Source organism: Peromyscus maniculatus, chromosome 10, assembly GCF_049852395.1.
Source record: "Peromyscus maniculatus bairdii isolate BWxNUB_F1_BW_parent chromosome 10, HU_Pman_BW_mat_3.1, whole genome shotgun sequence".
In the NCBI taxonomy this organism is placed as follows: domain Eukaryota; kingdom Metazoa; phylum Chordata; class Mammalia; order Rodentia; family Cricetidae; genus Peromyscus; species Peromyscus maniculatus.
This window is the reverse complement of record NC_134861.1, coordinates 10,848,173-10,873,924: the sequence shown is the minus strand read 5'-3', so window position 1 is coordinate 10,873,924 and position 25,752 is coordinate 10,848,173. Positions and strand designations below refer to the sequence as shown.

The following is a 25,752-nucleotide window of genomic DNA, read 5'->3' as shown; positions in this document are numbered from 1 at the left end:
TTAGAATAGGGTTCAGCAATTAATTTATGTATTCACCCAGAGATCTGGAGAAACTGGGAACAGGCCACCTCGGTACCTCTATACCTACCTCCCTTCCCTACTTGGAAACCCCTATGAGAAAGGCACGAGACACAGAGAGGGCAGTGGCAAGTGCCTGAGGTTGGAGAATGACAGCACCGAGTTGTGGGTGAAGCCCAGGAGCCAGCCACCCTTCCTGAGGCCTGACCATGGTCCTGAGGTTTAGTTCAGTCTTTGCTGCAATGCTAGCTTGTATAAGCAATAGTGCACTTTTAAATGTATAGCTAAGTACAGACACTACCATGTACGTATTTGATCCTCTGCTGAGAGCTAACATTATAACTGGCTCTTGTAGATCAGACTAGCAAGGAAGGATTGTATAAAACAACATTAGAATATGGAGAAAGGGGAAGTGCACAGAGAGGAGGACTTTAGGGAAAGAAGTTTGCATTATGCTGAAGCCTATAGGAATCTGAGGTGGTACTGCATCTTGCATGTAGATTGGGAGCATCACATGTGAGGAAAAGGTGGATATGGCACTAAATCTACAACAAAGACTGCATCCAACACTCACTCCTCCTCGGGGAAACTCCTCATGTACTTCCACATAGTAGGGAGGAAACACCCTCAGAATGCCTCTGATTTGGAGGCTACACACTGGATTATTCTCTCTTTGGAGCTTCCATACCCCTTGATATTTTCAGAGCATAAAAGCTAATCACTAAATGCATCCACAGAAACATTTTTATCTCCTGTGCCCCTAAGAGGAAGAGCACGATGAAGCCACTGAGAGAGAAGGAGTGACTGTACACAGCGATTTCTTTCTTAGACGCCAAGACTTACTGGCCCAGCTGGAATGGGTGATACAGGATGCCTGTGGCGACCAAAGCTGGGGTGCAGTTGAAGAGAAGGAATCAGGGGACACAATGAGGAAGCTGAATCCCAAGCACATCCTGAGGTCTAAGGATCCCTGAACTTGAAAATGGCTAAGCAATGTTTGGGTGCCAGTGATTACTAGTATATTAGTCAAGACCAAGACTTTGATGTGTGCACACATTCATGCACAGGTGCACACATGAGAAAGCACATATGCACATGCACACACATGCACTTGTGGGCACACACACCCACACATCCACCCCCCCCACACACACACACAATGAAAGCATATACACAAAGAAGTATAGCAAATAATTTGTCCTAAAGCAAGCTATTATCTGCCATTGGAAGAGCTCCCTTGCCTATCACAGAGAACCTCCCTCCCTCTGCTGCTCTTGCTCTAGAGCCTAACTTAGCTTGTCAAGTTAAAAACAACTTTGTGAAACTAATTAGAAAGTGTTTCCAAACACGTAGATGGTGACTGGGAGAAAATCTTTCATGCAAAATAAGAACTTCAAAAATAAGAAAAGGCTTTGAAGATGGGCCTGGCAGTTGTTGGCTAGCAGAGGCCCACTTGGGTCTACTTATCAGTTATACATCAGTTATACGTCAACACTGCTTGTGTGTGGACTTTGGCCAGCTCATTTGTTAATTTATGAAGATGTAGAACTCAGAATGTTGGGAAAGGGTCCAAGAAGCAGAAACATTTGTCATATTTTTCTCATTGCCCAAAGGGGCTCTGGAAGGTCCTGAGTAAATCAGCAAAGCCAGTGTGCAGATGGAAGTGAACACAGCATCTTCATGTGTTCAGCTTCTCTCATGGGTGTTCAGAATCTTTCATTTATGTTCAGCATCTCCTACATGTGTTCAGCATCTCTCACATGTGTTCAGCTTCTCTCGTGGGTGTTCAGCATCTCTCATGTATGTTCAGCATCTCTCAGTTCCTTCCAATGGATTTCCAGTAATTGCATAGTGAAGGTCCCACATACTAACCTGCACAAGTGAAAAAGTCGTTCCAATTGTGGCTTGTCCCGAGATTCAGGGATGGAAGATGAAGTTCAGAGTCTCTCAAAGGCTTGCCACATGCTTCCTACAGGTCTCCCCTCATAGTTGGATCCAAGGTCCAGGAACTCTGCACTCATGGATTCACAGTCCTATGTGCTTGGCTGACCTGCCTTCTCTGTGTAAAGTGCTCTTGAGTTCACCTTGCTAACTGTGATGTGCCTCTTCCTAGCACTGTGAGATCTCAAGCTCCCTGATCCTGGATCTTTAAACAACTTAGCAACGCTCACCTGTAGGCCAGCTCTTACAGGTGTTTGTTCTCATCCAGCCATTCTGAGTCCTGGGATTGTTTGTGTCCATTAAAACAAAGAGGTTGCTGCAAAGAGGACCACTTGAGGCAGAGAAACCACTTGCAAATGTTTGGGACAAACTGAAAGGAAGTTCATGGCCAGGGGAGCAGGACTAGTGCAGTGGGTGGCAACGTGGTCACGATCCTTGTCAAGGTCAGCATGACTGGAATTCAGGAGCAAGAAGACAGGGCACAGAAATATGGTTCTCCGTGTCAAATGGCATCAGTCAGCCAGACCTTATCTTGCTTCTGTGAAATGAAGCAAAACCTTGAACTCTAATATGTAAATAATTCCTCACTGGACACTAACCAGACCCAGAAGATGCTGATCTGGTCATTAGCAGCTGTGGGTCTCAGGGTTTAATGTCCCAGGACCATAGCTTCTAATCGGTCCACTTGAAATAATATCAAGACAACACAGTATAGGATGATTGCTGGGCCAGAAATCAAGATAAATCTGATCTATTGCCTCCTTGTAATTATTTCTGAAGTGACCCAATGGCATTAGGGCCTAATGACCTAATGACACAGTGTCTTAATTATGGTTACTATTGCTCCTATAAAACACCATGACCAAAAAAAGGTTGGGGAGGAAAGAGTTTGTTTGGTTTACATATCCTGAATCATAGTCCACTAAGTGAAGTCAAGGCAGGAACCCAAACGAGGCAGGGACCTGGAGGCAAGAGCTATTGCAGAGGCCATGGTGTAGGGATGGGGGTGGCTCCCTCCTGGCTCGCTCCTCATGACTCAGTCAGCCTGCTTTCTTACAGAACTCAGTACCACCAGCTAAGAAATTATGCCACCCACAATGAGCTGTGTCCTCCTCCATTCATTACTAATAAAGAAAATGCCCGACCTGAGCCGGACCGCAGAGGGGCTGCACCTGGCCTTATGGGCTGAGAAGAAAGCCAAGGTCATTGCAGTAATGAATGCTGTGGAAGAAAACCAGGCCTCTGGAGAGCCTCAGAAGGTAGAGGAGGCTAGCCCTCCTGCTGTGCAGCAGCCCACCGACCCTGCGTCCCCTACTGTGGCCACCACCCCTGAGCCAGCGGGGGCTGATGCTGGGGACAAGAATGCCACCAAAGCAGCCAACGATGAGCCTGAGTATGAGGACGGCCGTGGCTTTGGCATTGGAGAGCTGGTGTGGGGGAAACTCCGGGGCTTCTCCTGGTGGCCAGGCCGGATCGTGTCTTGGTGGATGACAGGACGGAGCCGGGCCACTGAAGGCACTCGCTGGGTCATGTGGTTCGGAGATGGCAAGTTCTCGGTGGTGTGCGTCGAGAAGCTCATGCCCCTGAGCTCCTTCTGCAGCGCCTTCCACCAGGCCACCTACAACAAGCAGCCCATGTACCGCAAAGCCATCTACGAAGTCCTCCAGGTGGCCAGCAGCCGTGCTGGGAAGCTGTTTCCGGCCTGCAATGACAGTGACGAAAGTGACACCGGGAAGGCTGTGGAGGTGCAGAACAAGCAGATGATCGAATGGGCCCTTGGGGGCTTCCAGCCCTCTGGTCCCAAGGGCCTAGAGCCACCGGAAGAGGAGAAGAATCCATACAAGGAGGTCTACACGGACATGTGGGTTGAGCCCGAGGCGGCTGCGTATGCCCCTCCCCCACCAGCCAAGAAACCCAGAAAGAGCACAGCAGAAAAGCCTAAGGTCAAGGAGATCATTGACGAGCGCACAAGAGAGCGGCTGGTATATGAGGTGCGGCAGAAGTGTCGGAACATCGAGGACATTTGTATCTCATGTGGAAGCCTCAATGTCACCCTGGAGCACCCACTCTTCATTGGTGGAATGTGCCAGAACTGTAAGAACTGCTTCTTGGAGTGCGCCTACCAGTATGACGATGATGGGTACCAATCGTACTGCACCATCTGCTGTGGGGGGCGTGAAGTGCTCATCTGTGGGAACAATAACTGCTGCAGGTGCTTTTGTGTGCGAGTGTGTGGATCTCCTGGTGGGGCCAGGAGCTGCCCAGGCAGCCATTAAGGAAGACCCCTGGAACTGCTATATGTGTGGGCACAAGGGCACCTATGGACTGCTGCGGAGACGGGAAGACTGGCCTTCCAGGCTCCAGATGTTCTTTGCCAATAACCATGACCAGGAATTTGACCCCCCAAAGGTTTACCCACCTGTTCCGGCTGAGAAGAGGAAGCCTATCCGGGTGCTATCTCTCTTTGATGGAATTGCTACAGGGCTCCTGGTGCTAAAGGACCTGGGCATCCAAGTGGACGGCTACATTGCTTCAGAGGTGTGTGAGGACTCCATCACTGTGGGCATGGTGCGGCACCAAGGAAAGATCATGTACGTCGGGGACGTCCGCAGCGTCACACAGAAGCATATCCAGGAGTGGGGCCCATTCGATCTGGTGATTGGGGGCAGTCCCTGCAATGACCTCTCCATCGTCAACCCTGCCCGGAAGGGACTTTACGAGGGTACTGGCCGGCTCTTCTTTGAGTTCTACCGCCTCCTCCATGATGCGCGGCCCAAAGAGGGAGATGACCGCCCCTTCTTCTGGCTCTTTGAGAACGTGGTGGCCATGGGCGTGAGCGACAAGAGGGACATCTCACGATTTCTTGAGTCCAACCCCGTGATGATTGACGCCAAAGAAGTGTCTGCTGCACACAGGGCCCATTACTTCTGGGGTAACCTTCCTGGCATGAACAGGCCATTGGCATCCACTGTGAATGATAAGCTGGAGCTGCAAGAGTGTCTGGAACACGGCAGAATAGCCAAGTTCAGCAAAGTGAGGACCATTACCACCAGGTCAAACTCTATAAAGCAGGGCAAAGACCAGCATTTCCCCGTCTTCATGAATGAGAAGGAAGATATCCTCTGGTGCACTGAAATGGAAAGGGTGTTTGGCTTCCCTGTCCACTACACAGACGTCTCCAACATGAGCCGCTTGGCGAGGCAGAGACTGCTGGGCCGGTCGTGGAGCGTACCGGTCATCCACCATCTCTTTGCTCCGCTGAAGGAATATTTTGCTTGTGTGTAAGGGACATGGGGGCAAACTGAAGTAGTGATGATGATGATGATAACAAAGTTAAAACAAACAAACAAAAAAAAAAAAAACACCACAAAACACCAAGAACGAGAGGACGGAGAGAAGTATCAGCACCCAGAAGAGAAAAAGGAATTTCAAACAAACAGAGGAGGAAATGCCGGAGGGCTTGGCCTTGCAAAAGGGTTGGACATCATCTCCTGAGTTTTCAATGTTAATCTTCAGTCCTATTTAAAAAGCAAAATAGGGCCGGGCGTGGTGGCGCACGCCTTTAATCCCAGCACTCGGGAGGCAGAGCCAGGCGGATCTTTGTGAGTTCGAGGCCAGCCTGGGCTACCAAGTGAGCTCCAGGAAAGGCGCAAAGCTACACAGAGAAACTCTGTCTCGAAAAAAAAAAAAAAACCAAAAAAAAAAAAAAGCAAAATAGGCCCCTCCCCTTTACCCCCTCCTTTTCCGAGGAGGGGAACCTTTTGTTTTCTGCTCTTTTCAGAGGGGTTTTCTGTTTGTTTGGGTTTTTGTTTCTTGCTGTGACTTAAACAAGAGGGTTATTACAGCAAAATCAGTAACAACAGAAAGTAGTGATACCTTGGACAGGAAAGGGAGAGGGAAAATTCTATAAAAATTTATATATTGTTTTTTTTTTCCTATATATCTCTTTGGTTGTCTCTAGCCTGATCAGATAGGAGCACAAACAGGAACAGAATAGAGACCCTCGGGAGGCAGAGTCCCCTCCCAGCCCCTGAGCAGTCTCAAGAGCACCATTCCTGGTCATGCAGAACAGAACCCAACTAGCAGCAGGGCGCTGAGAATACACCAGACACTTTTCTACAGTATTTCAGGTGCCTACCATACAGGAAACCTTGAAGAAAACCAGTTTCTAGAAGCCGCTGTTACCTCTTGTTTACAGTTTATATATATATATATGATAGATATGAGATATATATATAAAAGGTACTGTTAACTACTGTACAACCTGACTTCATAATGGTGCTTTCACAACAGCGAGATGAGCGAGAACATCAGCTTCCACCTGGCCTTCTGTGCAAGGGGTTTCAGCCCAGGATGTGGGGGGAGAGGGCAGCTGGAGGGCTCGCCTCTGAGGGAGAGGGTGTCGTTTTCCCTCTTGGTTTTTAACAAGCCAGAGGAGGAACCGTATCCCCCCTGAACCATGCCCAGCTTCTCCCTGCCCAAAAGGGGGTCAAGCAGAGGTGGTCGGGACCTGGGGAAGCTGAGTGTGGAATTTCTCCAGACTCGTGCAATAATAACCTTTGAATATCATCTAAAATGACTGCCTCGGGAAGGTGGCAACGAGAAAACTCCCCCCCCCCCATTTTGAATTTGTCAGCCACATTGAAGGCTCCTCATGGGATCAGAAATAATCCAGAGTGAGGGAAAGTGATCTGCCATGAACCCCACCTGGAGCAAATAAAAAAACATACAAAATGTAAAAAAAAAAAAAAAAGAAAATGCCCTATCGGCCTGTCTATAGTCTGATCTTATGGAGGCATTTTCTCAATTGAAGTTCCCTCTATTAAGAAGACTATAGTTTGTGTCAAGTTTACATAAACCTTGCCAGCACACACAATAACTACCTTCTACACACACACACACACACACACACACACACACACACACCTTTTCTTTGTGACTCTTTTTAAAGACAGAAGGGTAAATCTTGGATAGCACTGGCCAGTGTTTATCAAGGCTCATAAATGGGGGTTCTGGATGCAAAGGAGGCCAGAGAACATGAAGGCAGGTGCAGCCTGCATTCCACAGGCCACCAGGACTTGGACCTACACTGACATCTGAGCTATTATCAAATTCACACACAGTTTTATTTTAAATGTGCATTTTCCTTCTCTTTATAAAACTAAAACAATTTACTAATACATTTCAGGATGGCATAACATTTTTTCAGGTTTATATAGTGTTTCTTTCTCTCTTCAAAAATTCCACACAATGTATAATGGTCATATCTACTCCCAGTCCCTCCCTCCAGCTCTCCCAACCCCCTTTCAACACATATACCAACTTCATGTCTTTTTAAAGAATATTTATTTTATTTTATTTCATTTTATTTTATTTTATTTTATGTATATGAGTGTGCGGATGCCCACAGAGGCCAGAACAGGGAACTGGATCCCCTTAAGATGGTGTTAAGTAAGTGGGTGTGAGCTGCCTGCCATGGGTGCTGGGATTTGAACTCTAGTACTCTACAAGAAGAGTAAGCACTCTTAACCAGTGGGCCATCTCTCTGGCCCTTTATATTTTCTTAAATAATCCACTAAGTCTAATTCATGCTTCTTTTATGCACGTGGGAGTGAGGTCATCAACTAAGGTGTGGGGACCATACCAGTGTGCACATTCCTAAAGAAAAGTCACTCTACCTTCCCTCAATAATCATCAATTGCCTGTAGCTCCTCAGCTATAGGAAGGGTCTGTGGATCCTTTCCATCCACCATGATGGAAGTTTCAAATTGTTTGATTTTTGTATAGGTCTTGTGTAGTCATGAGTTCATGTGTGCAACAGCTGTCTATCTTCCGGCTCTGATGTTATCTGCATCCTTTTCCATGATGCTTCCTGAGTCTGCAGTGGGGAGAATTAATACAGATATTTCACCTATAGCTGAGAACTCATGGTCACTTATTGAGTCTCTGCATTAACCACTTTCCTATGCAGTAGGAAGCTTCTCTGACCAAGGTTGAGGAAGCTCAAACATACGGTATAAACATAAAGTCTTAAAAGATAGTTTGGCAACATGACCAACATCAATAGGGTCTGTGATATCCTTAGTCATAGGTTCTGACCATCTTTACAGGGCCAGGCATGAACTCCAGATCTCATATTCAACCAAGAGCTATTTGAATGCTTACTTAATTTCATAGAGCACTTTTATATTTATGAAGTCACTTGGATATAGCATTTCAGCATAATCATAAATATTATGAATCATAACTATTATGAATCATGTCATTTCCTGAAATAAGAATGAAACTATACAGATAAAAGAATTTTAAGGGATTTTTTTATTCTATTCAGAACATGAGAAATTAAGAAGGGTCTAAGTCAATGGACATTTATCACCATTATGATGAAGTCCAAAGGGTACATATGACAGAAAAATAAAGCCTCCTTTTGGACTTGGGTGGGGGTTGGGTACTCATGACTCATCTACCAGCTACAGTCACACAGAAGCAAATCCAGAGTATGAAAATGGAGGACTGAAGAAGAACTCACAAAGGGCCCAAAGCAGTGCATAGTGGAACACCTGAGAGATCCCAGAGATCTTGCAGTCAGGATCCACCAAACACCGTAAGATTAATTGGTCTTCATGGAGTTTAGATATCAGTGCTGAAGCCAGTCTAAGAACTATGATCCAAAGTTTTGGTGAGGCACAAAAGAAAGGCCATGGAGAAGCCTGGAATTTAAGAGCAAGCTGAAGAGAAGAGGTAAAAGCATTTCTTGGGATAGAAGGTGTTACCACAGTACCCATGGGGTACTTGAAAATTAACATTAAGGTAATTTTTATATAAACCTATTGTTCTGTCTTATATGTTGTCTCGTTGAAACTAAATGCTGAGATCTGGGTAAAACCATGCTCATGTCTGAGAGTGAAGATCATGGGTAAAGCTTGTGTGTAGCCTGAGTTCAATTCCCAGAAGTAGAATACGTGAATAAGTAAAGACTGAAAGTGTGCATCATTGTTAGATGTCAAGAATTCTATGATCAAGTTTACTTTTAAAAATTCTAATATTTGCCAAGTTGAAAAAAAATTTAAAAAAATAAAATTCTAAAGGTTGGTAGAAGGCAAATACTTAAAAATGAATGCAGGTGTTCAATGTTCAACACATGACACACTTGAAGAGTAGTTCTTATAGTAAGAGTCATCCACAGAAACTGAACATCAGTGACTTTCCTTGGGCTTGTCTGAAGTCAGAAGGAGATTGCATACATACTGATGTGCAAACACACACACATACACACACATTCCAAATACGAAGAGAGGAATACCCAGAGAGATCAATATCCCTCATTTAGAGCAGAGGACAACAGCCCTGAAAGCTGCTGGAATTGAAAACAATTCCAGTGTTTTGATGGTGTACTAGAAGCTGAGTGTGGACTAATATGGAGCGGAAAGAGTCAGGACACAGGCCCTACTCATGAGCTTTATATCCAGTAACCACAAGGAGATTCCTGTGTGGTTCTAGCAGGGCTGTAAAGGAAGAAAATCCACTGTAAAGTATAGCTAGAGTCCTCTCCACAGCCACAGATCTTCTCAATCTGCTGCCAGTGAAAAAGCCGCTCTCGCAAACACGTTGTCAGCTCAGAGAGCCCTTTTCTGAAAAGTCAACAGATGCATTACTTACTGCATTGAAGTCTTGAATATGATGCTAAAATGAAAGCAGTGGCAGGAAGAGACCATGGAAAATGGCTGATTTCAAGAAGAAATTATCCAGTTTCAGAATTAGTATAAATTATGTCACTACGTAAGCTTCACTGATTAAATATATATTATCTACCTAGTACACGGCTCAACACTGTACTAGACAGACTGGTAAAAGAACATCTCATTTGGCTTCCAATCTAAGTGATCTACTTATTCTAGGGAGGAGCTATGGGCAACATGCAGGGTCACAAAGACTGTGCTTTTCTTCTTTTTAATTTTTTCTCCCTGGAAACCCAAGAGGTAAAAGGTAAGGCTAGGTTACCAAATTCAGAAAAGAAACTTTCAGAAGAGATGTAATTTTTATAAAGGTTGAGAGACATAAAAGAAGTTGTTTATCTAAGAAAATGTTTTAAGGTCTAAAAAGATATTTTTAAGTTGTTAATGCAAGTTATGATAGAAAGGGATTTAGGTACAAAACTTTGGACTCACCAGGATAGGATAGATAGTAGAGTATTGTCTCTGAATTTGCCAAATAAAAATGAAATGGACATTGTGAATGTAATTCTTACCTGATACTTGTCCTTATTGTATATAGTTTTACTCTGTTAGAGTTAAATCCTTTCCTTTTTATTTAGACAAAAGGGGGAAATGTTGTGGGATAATCTTTTTGTACACTGTGAAGATGTGTCTCTGCCTAAGATGTTTCTGATTGGTTTAATAAAGAGTTGAATGGCCAATAGGTAGGCAGGAAAGACTAGTTGGGTCTTCCAGGGAGAGAGAAACTTGGGATGATTCTGAGGTGTGAAGATCAAGCCAGCCAGACATGGAGGGAGTCAGATATACAAAATGGAGGAGAGGTAATGAGCCACATGGCAGAACATAGATTACTATAAAAGAGTTAATTTAAGTTTTAAGGACTAGTTGGGAACAAGCCTAAGCTAGGACCAGGCTTTCATAATTAATAATAAGTCTCCATGTCATTATTGCAGGGGGCCTGGTGGTCCAAAAAGAAAGACCTGCGATATCAATCAACCAAGCATGTCAATCAAAACAAACACAGAAGTGTTCAATAGAGATAAAAGCCCTAACTCAACAGATGGTTTTTGGTTACTTCCTACATGCCCTGTACTATTCAGGACAATGGGAATCAATCAACAATCCAAAAGCAAAGAAAAGGCCTGATTCTTCTTTGAACTTGTCTAGCAGGGGACATCATGGCTAGAATGAAGGAGTGAAAGGCAGATGATGCCACAAATACTAAACAGTAGAGACTCGGGTTCCTGGAAGAATTGGAGGAAGGAGAGTGTGAGTGCTGGCTGACAGACTGTGTGGCTTTCTCTTGAAGTGACACCTGAGGGTGGATTTCAAAGATATTGAATATTTGGAGAGATTTCCAAGTGACTAGGCCAAAGCTCTGCCAGAGCAAAGAGTGGGTGCACACCTGAGCACTTACCTTGAGTTTGCTACTCAGCATGAAGATCTCTAGTAGTAGCTGTTGTTGTCTCTCAAATTCCATCTCTCCCTTCCTTGGTTGGCTGGTTGGTTAGTTGGTTGGTTGGTTGACTGATAGGTTGGTTAGTAGGTTGTTTGGTTGGTGGGTAGGTCTTAAGCTTTTTGAAACAGGAGCACTCTAAGCACCTCAGGCTGGCCTTGAACTGTCCATTTCCTTGTTCTTCCTAGTGGTGGGATTACAGGCCTATGCCACCAGGCCTGGCATGCTCTTTCTGAAAAGAGAAACATTACTACATGGAAGCAAATGTTCACTTGCTGAATTCACATGAAAGTTGGGGGTAGAATGCTTTTGAATACATGCAAATTCAAAGCAAGGCAATATTTGGGAGTGCCCTGGCAGGTCCTCAGGAGCCTCAGGAGTAGGCACTAGCCATGTAGAGCAAAACTGCACGATGGTCCTGGCCAAGTGTCAGGCCTGAAGTGAAGGATGGTCAGCTCCCCAAGGCTGGATATTATGCCAAATCCAAGGAATACTGAGACTAGTTCCATCTTGCCAAATAATCCAGCAAACTGAAAACTGTATTTGAACACATGTAGCATGTGACAGTGTGGTATTCCAACTCGAAAGTAGTTGATTCCCTGTTTCCTCCTCATTCTGAGCAGGTTCCCAATGGGCATCCATACCACACTGAGTCCACTTACCAGCTCAAAAATCAGTGTTCTTATTTTAGGACATGCAGGAATCATGTTTAATCCCACATAGATACATGGGATTTTACCCAGAAGGCTGTACGGGGAAAGGATTGTACCTGAGGTAAAGTCAGGCAGTGGACTCTGCTGAATGTCAGACAACAGGCCACCCAGTCCCCTGCACTGACCCACGGAGCCTGAGCTCCCAGAAGGAAAGGGGAAAGTCCCAGCTCTGACACATGAGAGAAGCAGACTAAATAAACACTTGGCAGACTGTTCTATTTCCTGAAGGGGAAAGAACTGCCCAGTGTGAGGCCCCCACAAGGAAAGAAATGGTGGGACTGCTGAGAAGAAGTAGCTACAATGTTGGCAAAGAAAGGCATTGTGGACACTATGTGGAGGTTTAAGCAAAACAGGCTACACATGTGTATGCATTTCTCTATCTTAAAAATGGTGTTACCTGCGGCAGATGATTATGGTTATTTAAGATCATGGAGCTCAGCTGGGCATGGTGGCACAAACCTTTAAGCTCAGCACTCAGGAAGCAGAGGCAGGTGAATCTCTATGAATTCGAGTTCGGCCTGGTCTACAGAGTGAGTTCCAGGAAAGCCAGGGCTTTTACACAGAGAAAACCTGTCTTGAAAAATAACAGATAGATAGATAGATAGATAGATAGATAGATAGATAGATAGATAGATAGATAGATAGATACATAGATACATAGATAGATACATAGATACATAGATACATAGGTAGATACATAGATACATAGATAGATACATACATATACATACATAGATACATACATAGATACATACATAGATAGATACATAGATATACATAGATAGATACATAGATATACATAGATAGATACAATAATGGATCTCAGATATGATGCCTGTAAAGGGGTTTAACATTTATCTAAGAGTGTGTGATCTTGGTTTTAATATTAAAGAGGAGCCACAAGTAAAAAATGTCAAAGTCTATTGACATACATAAAGTTAGTTCTTAGAAAATTGAGATGGAATTTGGTATTTCCACATCACTAATCCAAACCAAGCCATGGTGCTCAAATAGTGAACAGGCTTCTTCTTTATAGACTTGTAAAATTATTTATTCTCATGGGGGTTAATATTGGTGTCTTACTGCCCTGAGTTAAAACCCATGCTGGATGCTGCTTCTAATCCCTGATTTCCTTGGAACATTCCAGATAATTATTCTCTAAGGTTTTGGAAATGAAGAACCAAATAGGCAGACAGAAGCTGGTGCCCTGGGCTAAATGGCCCCATCTTCATACCTCCATGGATGGCTCCCTGCTTGGGGATAATTCAGAACAGCAATGTGGGCTAGGAACCTGGATATCAAGAAACACAGACCTGCCTCTCTTCAGTGTCCCTTGCCATCTGGGCCAACAAGTGAAAAGAGGGTGAAATTAGCATACATGCAATGTCTGGGAGAACACTTGTGAAAACATTGATGAGAAGCACAGCTGTCCCTGTGGGTGTCTCATGATGGCTTTAGTGTTAGCTGGGTGGGATGATGTGAAAGCCAGGGTTTAAAATAAGTAGCATCTTGGGATTCTGTCTGCTAGGACAAACAGATGTGTGCATTAATGACTCCAATAAAAGCAAGATGAGGGCTCTACCACAAAGTTTAAAAGGGTCTAGAAATAGCATCCTGAGGGAGAGTCAGGGAATGATGGTTACAGATGATAGACAGGACTTTCTGGAATGAAAAAAAAGCATGAAAATTACCAGAACTAGGAACATTCAGACAGTGGCCCCAAGAAACTGCAAGCTCTGGGGCTGCTTCTAGAATATTTTGCAGATTCTATAGGAAGGAGAACAGATGGAACAGATCTAAGGAGCAAGTCAGGATCTCACTGCAGAAGCAAAGGGGAGCCAATTGAAGGCCTTTCATGACAGGTATGGCACATTCTGAGAGGAGAAGAGCTAGGCAGGGGCAGACAGTCAAGCAAAGAAGAGGTTGCAGGCCAAGGACAGTGTGATCTGCCAGCACTGCCTTCCTCAGTGGCTTTCCTATACTGCTTCCTATAAATTTAAAACATCTGTCTTCTTGTTAACAGTGCAGCTGAAATTGTGACAGCCTCATTTTAAATGTAATCAGCATGATCATACTCCCCACTGTAGGTGGAGTTTTCCTGTCCCAACCACCTGCTCCCAAATGACCAGCAGCTGCTTTCCAAATAACTGATTTGGAGAGTTAATATTACTTATAAATGCCCAGCCAATAGCTCAGGCTTGTTGCTAGCTAACTCTTACATTTAAATTAACCCATATTTCTTATCTATGCTTTGCCACATAGCTTAGTACCTTTTCTCCATATAGCATGTCCATCTTGTTTCTCCCTGTGCCTGGATGGCAACTTCTCCAACTCTACCCTTCCTCATACCATCACTCTCAGTTTGGCTCTCCCACCTAAATTCATCCTGTTCAACTATTGGCCAGTCATCTTGTTTATTAAACCAATCATGGTAACATATATTCACACAGTGTACAAAAGGATTATTCCATAGCACCCCATATGTACTAAGTGAGTCTCCAGCAGACATGAATTATGCCAGTTTCACTCCTTCCATGGAAAAGGCTAAATAATTTGGTGGGGGGAGATGACACATAAGTGAAATACATCATTTAGGACTGGTAGGAGTGTGGGTATATGTACACATATACACACACATGAATGCATGTGTGCACATTGAATACACATGCATACATTTACACATATGTACTCACATGCACCTGGATTCATGAACACAAGAACAAGCTCCTGCCCCCATGAGAACACTCATACACATACATACTTGTGCACATGAACATGAGCACACACTGTGCACCACAACACCATCAATGGTCCAGGATGGTTGCTCATCCCCCGCCCATCATTATACCCAGGCTACTGTTGAGGCTTTATGGGTGAATTTGATGAAAGTGGGGTAGATGGGCAGATAAGTGATAGTAAAGTGGCCTTAAGGGAGTAGGGGCCTTAATATTATAAAAACTCAATTAAAATTGTTGCAAATATATAGAAGCATGGTATTAAAACCTACAAGTGTCATACATTTAAATAAGTGCACAAAACTAAAATTTGACTGGTCCTTAATTTTGAGCACATAATTTGATATTTTCTGTTTCTCGAGGTTTGCACTGGTTTCTGAGAAATGTGATATGTAAATAGTGTAATCAAGACAGAGTGAGATGACCATGGCATCCATCCATAGGTCTAGTGGGTAGAGCTGGCTATAAGCCTAGGAGAGAACTCAATGTTGGTCCCCCATCATACCATGAAAGAATTAAGGTGAATAAACGATGAATCTTGAGTAATAAAAATAGTTTGTCAATGGGACCAACTTCACCCCAAATGAAGTGGTCCCTGCTTAATCCAAAGGAGGACCATATGTAGGCAACTAAATAAAGTAAGAACAGGACAAGGCAGATTCCTTGAACATTGAAGGCCAAAGGGGAAAGAGTTTGATAAAACCGTTCGAGATGGAAAAGTACATGTAGGTTTCTGCTCATAGGCAGACATGTAGGCAAGTTAGAAGCAAGCAGCTCACTTCAGGCAGATCAGGACTTCTTGTGACAAACCTGTCAGTCATCACCACTTGTCTTCCAATAAATGGAATCATATAGAGTAATCCTTAGAATGAACCTTATATAGGTGATTTTTCAGGCTAATTGTGTGAATACATAATTTTCTGTTTTCCCTTGCTGTATGATAGTCTGGTGTTGACAAGTATGAGAAACTTTTCAAACAAGACCTGGTGTGACAGAGCTGGGACACTTTTTCTCCTAGATGCCTTTTGGTTAAGTGTGTAGTTCAGACCTGTGTATTTAACATTTGAAATATAATTTCTGATTCAGACAATGTGTGTATGTGTTCATTTTTAATTTTAAAAAAAAATCCCACAAGACTCAGCAAAAGGGAGAGGCAAAATAAGCAGACTTGAAAACCTTGTGCATAAAGAAGAATAAATCCAGGATACTGAGGATGGTTCTCACAGTGAGAGAACTGATAGGCCCTGGGGGGGACCTAAACTGTCACTCTGCTAATGAGATATGGTATTAAGTCAATTCCCAATGACGTGTCATTATCCCATCAATTAGTACATCTCCCAACCTCACCAAAGAAGCTTCAAGAGACAGTGAATAACTCAGAAACCCACAACTGGTCAAGATGCAGAGATTATGAAGTGTTTAGACTCCCAATTTCAGCCTAAAATTTCATTCTGTTTGCACTGGACATTTGTGTGAGTCAAAGACGGCTGATCCTCATCATTGTCCAAAGGACACTGAACCTATCATCAGGGTCCTTGAGGGGCAACAGAGCACTGAGTCATACCACACCATGAGTTTAGAGTCTTTTGCGACTCTCATCATAAACTGGATGTTTGCTGGGCACACTTCTGTACCATGTTTAAAAAGGGATTAAATGAAAGAGTTCTCAGAGCTACAGTTCCAGGTTTCACTTACCCTGAAGAATAGGGATAGAAAACCTGCCCAGAAGGTATTAAGAGGAGCCTAGGAAATAATCTGTGATGTGTCTGGATACAAGTACAGCTTACTTCCTCAACATGGATCAAGAGAAGTATGCAGTCTCAGCCACTGACTATCTCTCCATCCATGAAATAGTAATAGTTTAAAGTATATCCATCTTCATGAGGAGAGATGGAAGAAAAGAAATAACTGAGGTGGGAGAAAGACCCATAATTTCTAAGACATCTCCTAAATATAATTTTATTCTTATAAAGAAATTTTTGTGATGATGCTATTAAGCGATACCAAAAAAATATTCTAAAATTTAATGACAAAATGATGTTCTGTTTCCTTATTATTTGGGGCGTGGTATGCAGTATTGAGCTCATCTACGGTTCTTCCATCTGTAGCTGGGCATGCGCAGCCTGTACAAAGTTACTTTTTTACAGTCAGGGGTGTGCCAGCCACCCCTCCCCAGAGGTGGGAAAGAGAGGCTGCTTCACAGTGGTAAGAGCTGCAGCAACATGGGGTTAATGATATGAATACAGCAAGAAGAATCTTTGCAGCCATTTCTGGGTCTATCACAGTGAACAGGTGGCAACACAGACCTTTGGGACATCAAGAAACAAAGAACTCTAATGATCCAGACACATGGGGAAAACGGGAGGCTTGGATTTAGAGAGAGAGAACTGTATTTAAACCTGGGCACTCCCACTCCTCAGAAGTGTGTTATCCAAATACAAAGAACCTCAATTCCCCATCCCTCTTGTCATGCACAGGTCACCTTGAGATTGTTTAGATCTGTACACCATGTTTTTAAATTGTTAAATATGTTTTCTTGGATATCCACTTTTTGAGTTCTTCATATATTTTGGATATAACTACTCCTTTGACTTGGTGCTGTTATCTGCTTTCTTCCTCAGTATACTGAGATAAGATGCATGTCCTTTGTACACCAAGCAAACAACTTTCCACTGAGACACACCCCAGTTTTCATTTTCTCACTTAGTTGCTTATGATGGCCTTGAACTTGTGATCCTCCTCTGTCAGACTACTAGAGCTAGGAACACAGGCGTGGATCATTATAACCAGATGTATTCTGTTCTGCTCTGGTAAGATTGCCATTCATTGTATTAGGGCCTACCCAACCTCAGTATGCCTTCTTAGCTAATTGCAGCTGTAGATATGGTAGTCCTGTTAGGTGGGTAGACATGAATCCTGAAGAAGGGCACTATCCCACCCACTATAGATATATGTCTTTGTAGGCAGAAGGAAGACTATCCTCACTGAATTTTAAGAAGTAAATTTCAAGGCTTTGAGATGGCTGTCATTTCCCTCAGAAACACATAAAAAGAAATTTCAGGTAGCCTCTAAAAGCTAATAGCCAAAAAGAAAATCAGGACCTCTTATCTATACCACATGGAAATAAGTTCTGACAACAATTTGAATATGGAAAAAGATCAAGCTCCTGAGATGGATGTAGCCAGTAGATAATTTTGATTATTGTGACCTTGCAAATGCTGAGGACCAAGCCAAATCATGGCCATGGAATCCTGACCCATGGAAAAAAAAGAGATAACAAATACACAGTCTTTTATGATATGAAATCTATAATCATTTATTATATTGCAATTGTTAGAGTGTTTTAAAGATCCCTTTCATAGACTTCTCGGAATCTACTCCATAGGCATATCTTCAGCTCTGAGTTGTAGCTAACACCTCCTGGTGTATTCTCATGGACCACTGGAAGTGCTCTATAAAGTTAGAATGTGATTAGAAAATAAGAACCTCACAGATTCCTTATTCTATCATCTCATTGCCCAAATGAAGAAACTTGATCATGTGCTTATCAGTTGACTGTTAGTCACAGAGATAACAAGTAGAAGGGGCAAACACAAGACTCCTAGGATCCAAGATAATATTTCCCCAATATTACAGATCCTCTACCACAGGCCTTTGAGATGTGCAATAAAGCAACAGAAGAGCTAAAAAGGTTACCTTTAGAAAATGTAAGTTATTAATTTTGATTGTAAGCTTGACTGGATTGGGATATGCCTTGGAAATAAATAAAGAACACATCTAAGTACGTCTGAGGGTATTTCCTGAGACCAAACTAATGATGGAAACCTGCTCTGAATTATGGAAGACCTGCCCACCAGCACTATCCAGTAAGTCAGGTGATTCTTGGAATAAATAATGAAGAGATCTATTAGCAGAGTCTCCATCCCTCTGTTCTCTCTCTCTCTCTCTCTCTCTCTCTCTCTCTCTCTCTCTCTCTCTCTCTCCCCCTCCCTCCCTCCCTCCCTCCCTCCCTCTCCCTCTCCCTCTCCCTCTCCCTCTCCCTCTCCCTCTCCCTCTCCCTCTCCCTCTCTCCTCTCTCCCCTCTCTCCCCTCCCCTCTCTCCCCTCTCTCTCCTCTCTGTCTCTCTCTCCCTCTCTCCTTCTCCTCCTCCTCCTTGTCCTCCTCCTCCTCCTTGTCCTCCTCCTCCTCTTGGTATTTTCTGAATACCATGAAGCAAGCTACTGTTCTCCACGACACTCCCTGCCATAATGGAACAAAACATCTTAAAACCTATGGTCCCAAATAAATAATTCTCATATATAAAGAAGAGTTATCCAAGAAAATCTCTAGGGTTATGCTTTCCTACAGAATCTGTAAAGTAACTTGGGGAAGAATTGAGTGAGAATGACCACATATTCATCATTCTGAACAAAAAGAAGCATAAGTTATTACACACTATTAGATATTATATTAGTTACTTTTAGCATTACTATGACAAAATCCTCCATAGAAGCAATTTCTAGAAAGAAGAGTTTCTGCTAGCTCAGAGCCTGAGGGCACAGTCTATCATGGTGGAACAGACATGGTGAAAGGAAAATGAGGCAACCATTTCCAGTCTAGGACCTCAGCCCATGGAAGGGCACTTTCCACATTCAAGACATCCCTTTCAACTTCAATTCAACCTCTCATGGACATTCCCAGAGGTTTATCTTACTGCTCATTCTATATCTGGTCAAGATGACAATGAAGATTACCCATCATGGGCACTAAGTAAGACATGATGCCACGAACCCTGACATCAGAAAGCAACTTTTCTCTTGCTTCCCACTTTGTCTTGTGATCATTGTTTCCATGCATATTACCATTAAGTCTTGAGGGTATAGGACCATTGTGTCCTGTGCCTTTCCAACTACTCTTCAAATCACTTCTCTTGGAAACTCTTCCCATCACCTCCCACTGCTATACCAAATCCTTTCCCCAACACAAGGCTCTGGTGTGCACTGCAGGTGGGCACCTTAGATGATGTCGTTAATGCGGACCTGAATTCATTACCAAGAAGCTGGCCCAAGCAAGAAGATATAAGGGTATTCTGCTATATCTTAGCAAGTCGTTTTGTCAGGACTTATTCATTTAGGGAAGTGCACTTTCCCAGTGACCTTTGTGTCTGCAGAGCTGGCACTGTCCTTGCTTCAGTTCTTCTCTGACTGGAGCTTTGTCCACCCTTTCAGCATGGTGGGAACAGGCCCTGGTGGCTTCTGTGTTTGTATGCTGATGACCACAGGGGAGAAACTTTCCCACAGTCTCACAATTCACACTTGTCAAGGCTCCTTCCTCCTGAGAGAAAATTAAATTGGTTTGTGTGTCCCCCTCTACATAAATCTTGTTTTTCATAAACAAACTTATTTTGAAACCCTAGGAGGCTCATGTTAAGTCATTTCTTGGAAATGCAAGAAAACATGTTAACTGAAGTGAGATGGGCCTGTGCAGTGTGGATTAGTGCCGGTGGATACTGTGTCTCAGAACTGAACCCCAAGTGCTTATGTGGGACTGGGCAGAGGCTAGAGGGGCTAAACAGGTCACCAGCTTTCCAACAGGGAGCAATCTTGTTGTTCCATGAACCTCAGGTTTTCTTTGCTGGCCCTGACATTCATGATGTTCAGACTTAGACCTCTGACCAGAGGCCTCACCATCCATGTCCACGTGTCCCATACATGGGGTGCTCTGCTTTGTTATATGTTCCTCTTAATTTCCCATGTCCACCATCTGGATAGTACATACACTCATGATAGGAATCATTAATTGGCCACAGCCTCTTATACAACAGGAAACTCAAGAAACTGGCCACTTGTTCTATTGAACAATTCTATTCAAAACACAGAGGCCTTTCATGGCATTAATATTCATGGCAAATTATTAAAGCTTGAAAATTGAGGAAGCCAACATGCACATGTAGATATAGATACACACACACACACACACACACACACACACACACACACTCATGACACATTCACACATACACTCAGGAGCACACAAGCAAACATTTAAATTGTTTATATTGAACACACATATGATGAGTGTACATGTTCACACAAAAGACCTCAAGGGTCCACTTGCAGTTAAGCAAGTTGGGCACACAGCATGGAGACACATGCATCTCAGCAAAGTAGAAACCTATAAGAATAAATGAGCAGGGAATTGGGTTGGATGGTGTAAGAGAAGATCCAAGGAGCAGGGCTGGTCCTAGACTGGATACTGCCAGAAAGTGCAGGCAGTTCTGACTGGATTGGGAATTAACGGACACCAATTTACTAAGGGTGATGACTGGTAGTTCATGCTTACATGGTGATCTTACCTTTATCTATGTTTTAGCACAGTTGATTTGGATTTTATTCTGTGATATTGTTTGCATCTAAAAGAGAATCATCTGTTTCCTAGCCCGCCATGATTAAAGCTCAGCCACAGTGCCTTTCCTGCCCTGGTGAAATATCTGAAACCATGATCAAAATAAATCTTTTTCCCCACTAAGTTGTCTACATTGGGAATTGTGTTCCCAACAACACAAAAGTGACAAAGATAGCTAGGTGGATTGGTAGATAGATAGATAGATAGATAGATAGATAGATAGATAGATAGATAGATAGATAGATAGATAGATAGATTCCTATTGCTAGGTAGGTAGGTAGATAATTAGGAGATGATAGGTAGTTGTTAGATGATAGACAGGTGCAGGTAGGAGTCAATCTTTCCCAGCCACAGGGCCAGATAGTTGTCTAGATAATCAAAATATCAGCTGTCCTGTATGTGTGGTCATAAGCACACCCACCCAAGTGAAACTGTGGGCTTGCCAACACCTAGTCTGCAGACAGCTTTCTGTGGTCATAATGGTAAGAATTGAAAGAGTTTGTAACTGTCATGAAAGAATAATTTTAACATGATACTTGTAGTAAAAGGTTACTGAAATAATGCTGATGGAGATTAAGACATGGTGGTTGCTATTGGATGTGCATCTCCCCAAGAGGGAAGCTTTAAACATGGAGAAAGACTGGTTACATCTATGCAGACAGAAGCTCAATTCACTCAGGTAAAAGTGCCCACCCAAGCACTTTCAGAAGTTGACTGTAGCTGTCAATTTGAACTTAATTCTACCTAGGGATGTTCACTGTGAATACTGTGTGTCCGGTGCATCAAGCTCCTGTACCCTAGACTTCCCCATGATGATGGACTGTAATCTTGCACTGTGAGTCAGAATAAACCCTTTTTCTCCTCAAGTTGCATTTATCAAAGCAACAGGAAAAGAAACTAAGGTACCATCTATATTCCTGTCTCTCCACCTGTCCATTTTACTGGCTCTGTCTCTCTGGAGATCCCTGATCTCTTCCTCTCCACATGGATTCTTCACCCTTTTCTGGGCCTCCATGAACATCTCCCTCCTGAGTACCCCTTCTCCTAGGACCCATGCCAGGGAGGCTACTTCTACCTCCTAAAGGTACTATCCTGCACATGAGAAGAAACTCAATCTCAATTCTACCAATTCCTAGGACCCCATTCAGCCTTGTCTATATATTCTCCTCCTAATGTATCATGCCATTATTTCTAGCTCCATTTCTTCTCTAGAAATTCTATGTCTTTTTCTATCTTGTTTACTGATGGTATTTGGGGAACTAGACCAAAACCTGATGAGAGACAATGCTTGAATCGGGTAGAGCCAACTGAACCTACTAGAACACACAAGAGCATGTAAGAAAGTGCTGCACAGTAGCTGATAGGATAGAGCAGTGATTCTCAATCTTCCTAATACTGTGACCCTTTAATGTAGTTGCTCATGTTGTGGTGACCCCTAACGATAAAATTATTTTCATCACTACTTCATAACTGCATTTTGCTACTGTTATGAATCATAATATAAATATCTGATATGTGGGATATCTGATATGTGGCCCTTGTGAAAGGGTCATTTGACCCCAAAAGGGTCATCACCCACAGGTTGAGAACCACTGGTATAGAAGAAACTGTTGTTACCAGATTGCTGGCTCATCCTCGATGCTAACTTTTCCTTTCTATGTACCATTAAGCTTTATTTTCTATTAGTTTTGAGCTTTATGATGAAAATGAGATAATGATTCACCTCTTCCATGTGTACATGTATTCTTTGATTGAACAAATATTTATTGACTATTAATTCTCCTGTCATCAAGACACAGAAGCAGGTGAGGGATGACTAAATCTTTTGCTGGATTATACTAAGTTCAAATGCAAAATTGTGTGTGTGTGTGTGTGTGTGTGTGTGTGTGTGTGTGTGTGTGTGTGTGTTACAACTTCAATATAGGAATAATTACCATTCGTTTTTGTTTGACTTGTGCAGACACTTCTAGACCAAAAGACTAAGGAAAGAAACCATCATCCTAAAACCTGAAGGGATAGAGTGTAGGAAAACGAATATGAAGGACGACAGATGACATGATAGGAACTTCTGTGTTAACCCTCAGTTCCACTAGCTACTGCACTGAAGGATTTGTCCATGTTACTGTGAGAAGCATGCATGGCCCTGCCCTGAGAATGATTTCTAGAAAGTTTCCTATCATGAGGAAACTTCCCTGTTCTGTGGTTGCGGGCCACAGTGGGAATGGTCAAAAGATGGCTTTGTCATGATGCGCAGTGTGGGTCACTTCTCTACTGCTACATAATGGCATGTGCTAAATAGGGGCTGGCCTCTGTCTGGATCCTAGAGGGAAGACCATCTCTGAGCAGATGAATGGCCACCACCAGCACAGATTATAACTGGGGAACAAAAAGGTGTTGCTGATGAGACTACCATTATGGTATGATGGTATAATCTCGGGATGCTGTCTGATGTGAGGCCAGCATAGAAGATGAACTAAAAAACACTTCAAAACCATTCTGTGCTCTACAAATACAACTACTTACTCAGAAAAGTGTGCAAGTCTTACTGCCTGGTACACTGTGATGGCCCCACTAAGTCATGCCTTTCATGATGTGTTCAGCTCCTCTTGTGTGACTGCTAGCCTGTGTACCATGAACTGGTTGTCTATGAGGCACAAACACGTCGAGGTCAGTAGAGGTTCTAAACAATCTTGAGTATTGGGGCTCATCTTTTCGTTTCTATTTTTGAAGCCAGTCTACACGAAATAAAACCAGAACAACCTATAGAGACCTGTAGCTGAAAAGAGATGTGCTTCACCAACCAAACACATAGACAGAGAGAATTCTGGGCTTTCTGGCTCCACCAAGCCTCTGAATCAAGGGTGCACTGTAGAATTCTGTACAATAGAGAAAATGTCCTCTAACTGGCTTGCTTGGCAGCTTTCTTTCTTAAGGACCTAGTAAGCATTTAATATGTGACTGCTCCAGCTAAGGAACAGGGATTAACTTTTTCAGTGAATTAATGATTTCTACATTTGGCTGGTGACTACTGTTTTGTGCATTACAGTTCCAGATGACCACAGCTGTCTGTGGGACCCAGGCAAGCCTAGCCAAATTCTGAATCCAGGACAAACATAATAGCTATTTAGTTAGCTGGGAGTCACTATCTAAGCTTTGGACTCATTTGTCACCCAGCCATTGATAATTAGTTCACTGGCTGACACCAAGCATAGAGCTAACTTGCCTCAAAACGTATGTCTGGCAATTGTCACTTCAGTATAGAAATCTCTATTTATTCTAACTTTTCTTATTTTGCTTTGAAGTGCTTAGATATGGTAGGACATATCTAAAGAAATGTCCTACCCAGGCTCCCAGACTTCATACACTCTCCTGAGAGTCACATGGCCTCTATTCTTTGGCCAAACAAACTCTAATTGAATATAGGAGCAGCAAGTGGATCTAGGTAATAAATTAGTTGTTATACATTTATTATTGAGAAGGCATGCGGACCATGCAATTGTGTCCCCAAACCCATCTCACGCCTTCACATTTCAACTTTAACATGTTGGAGTCAAGTCAAGAAACAGCTGTGAAGAGATCATAAACAGGATAAAGAATGAAAGCATCAAGTTGAAACTGAAGACCACCCAGAAGCTTCCATGTACGACACAAACAGCAACCACAAGTTGGCCATGGGACAGCTGAACAGGGCGTCTGCAGAGCTCTACTCTCCCTGTGGCTCTAGAGGGTCACCTACTGATCTTAGCAACAGATAGTTTGCATGTTTGGAACTCACGCCTTCTACAGAATCATCTCTGGGGACTTGTACCACATGGACGAAGCTGACTGTTCTCATCAGACATTGTTAAGAAAAGCTGGCTGGTTGGGCTAGGGGAAGGCTCCGAGAATAAAGTGCTTGCTGCATAGACAGGAGTACCTTAACTCACATAAAAATCCAAGTGTGGTGTTACAAACCTATAACCCCATTGCTGGGAGGCACAGAGAGAGTGATACCAGAAGATTGCTGGCTAGCCAGCCTAGTCAGTCAGTGAACTTTGAGGGCAGTGAGAAACCTCGTTCCAAAAAATGAAGTGAAGGGAGGAAGAGAGGAGAGAGAGAGGAGAGGAAGAGGAGGAGGAGGAGGGAGAGAGGAGGAGAGAGAGAGAGAGAGTGAGATACAGGAAGAGATCCCCCAGGGTGAGCTTCCAAGCCCGCTCTGATGTTGTGATGGCCCCATGTGTTCAGCTAGGCTCTATCCTTTGGGTGTTGTGGTGGCCCTGTGATAAAAGTGTGGCTTTAGCAAGGGCAACCATGCAAAAGACATTGGACACAACACATCTGAGGTAATGCTAATGACTTGGGTTGCGAAATACAGTCAGACCCATCTACTGCAGAGATGGGAAATGCAGTCAGACCCATCTACTGCAGAGATGGGAAATGCAGTCAGACCCATCTACTGCAGAGATGGGAAATGCAGTCAGGACCATCTACTGCAGAGATGGGAAATGCAGTCAGACCCATCTACTGCAGAGATGGGAAATGCAGTCAGACCCATCTACTGCAGAGATGGGAAATGCAGACAGGCCTGTGGTGGTATTCTAATTGTACTGAAATGTGATTTTGATTGTATGTTAATAAATAAAGTTGCCCGGGGGTCAGAGCTATTAGAGCCATAGCAAGAGTGTGGCGGTAGTGGCACATGCCTTTAATCCCAGCACTTGGTAGAAGAGCTAGGTAGATCTCTGTGTGTTCAGGGATACAGCCAGCATTGAAGACATATGCCTTTAAGACCTGGGGGGCTGTACATACAG

General features: G+C 43.3%; 1 long non-coding RNA gene and 1 pseudogene across 2 annotated transcripts in view; one reads left to right on the top strand and one right to left on the bottom strand.

Annotated features, from left to right (window-relative positions):
* The first annotated feature begins 3,067 nt into the window (after window positions 1–3,067).
* On the top strand, window positions 3,068–5,495 carry LOC102908400 (DNA (cytosine-5)-methyltransferase 3A pseudogene; annotated as a pseudogene).
* A 1,856-nt stretch (window positions 5,496–7,351) lies between these two features.
* The window catches only part of LOC143267503 (uncharacterized), a 41,052-nt gene continuing 22,651 nt past the window's right edge, over window positions 7,352–25,752 (bottom strand). For both annotated transcript variants that reach the window (XR_013042636.1, XR_013042637.1), the window contains exons 2-3: window positions 11,092–11,362; window positions 7,352–7,837 (exon numbers count right to left, since the gene is read on the bottom strand). This is a non-coding gene — a long non-coding RNA (uncharacterized LOC143267503). The remainder of the gene's footprint in view (window positions 7,838–11,091; window positions 11,363–25,752) is intronic.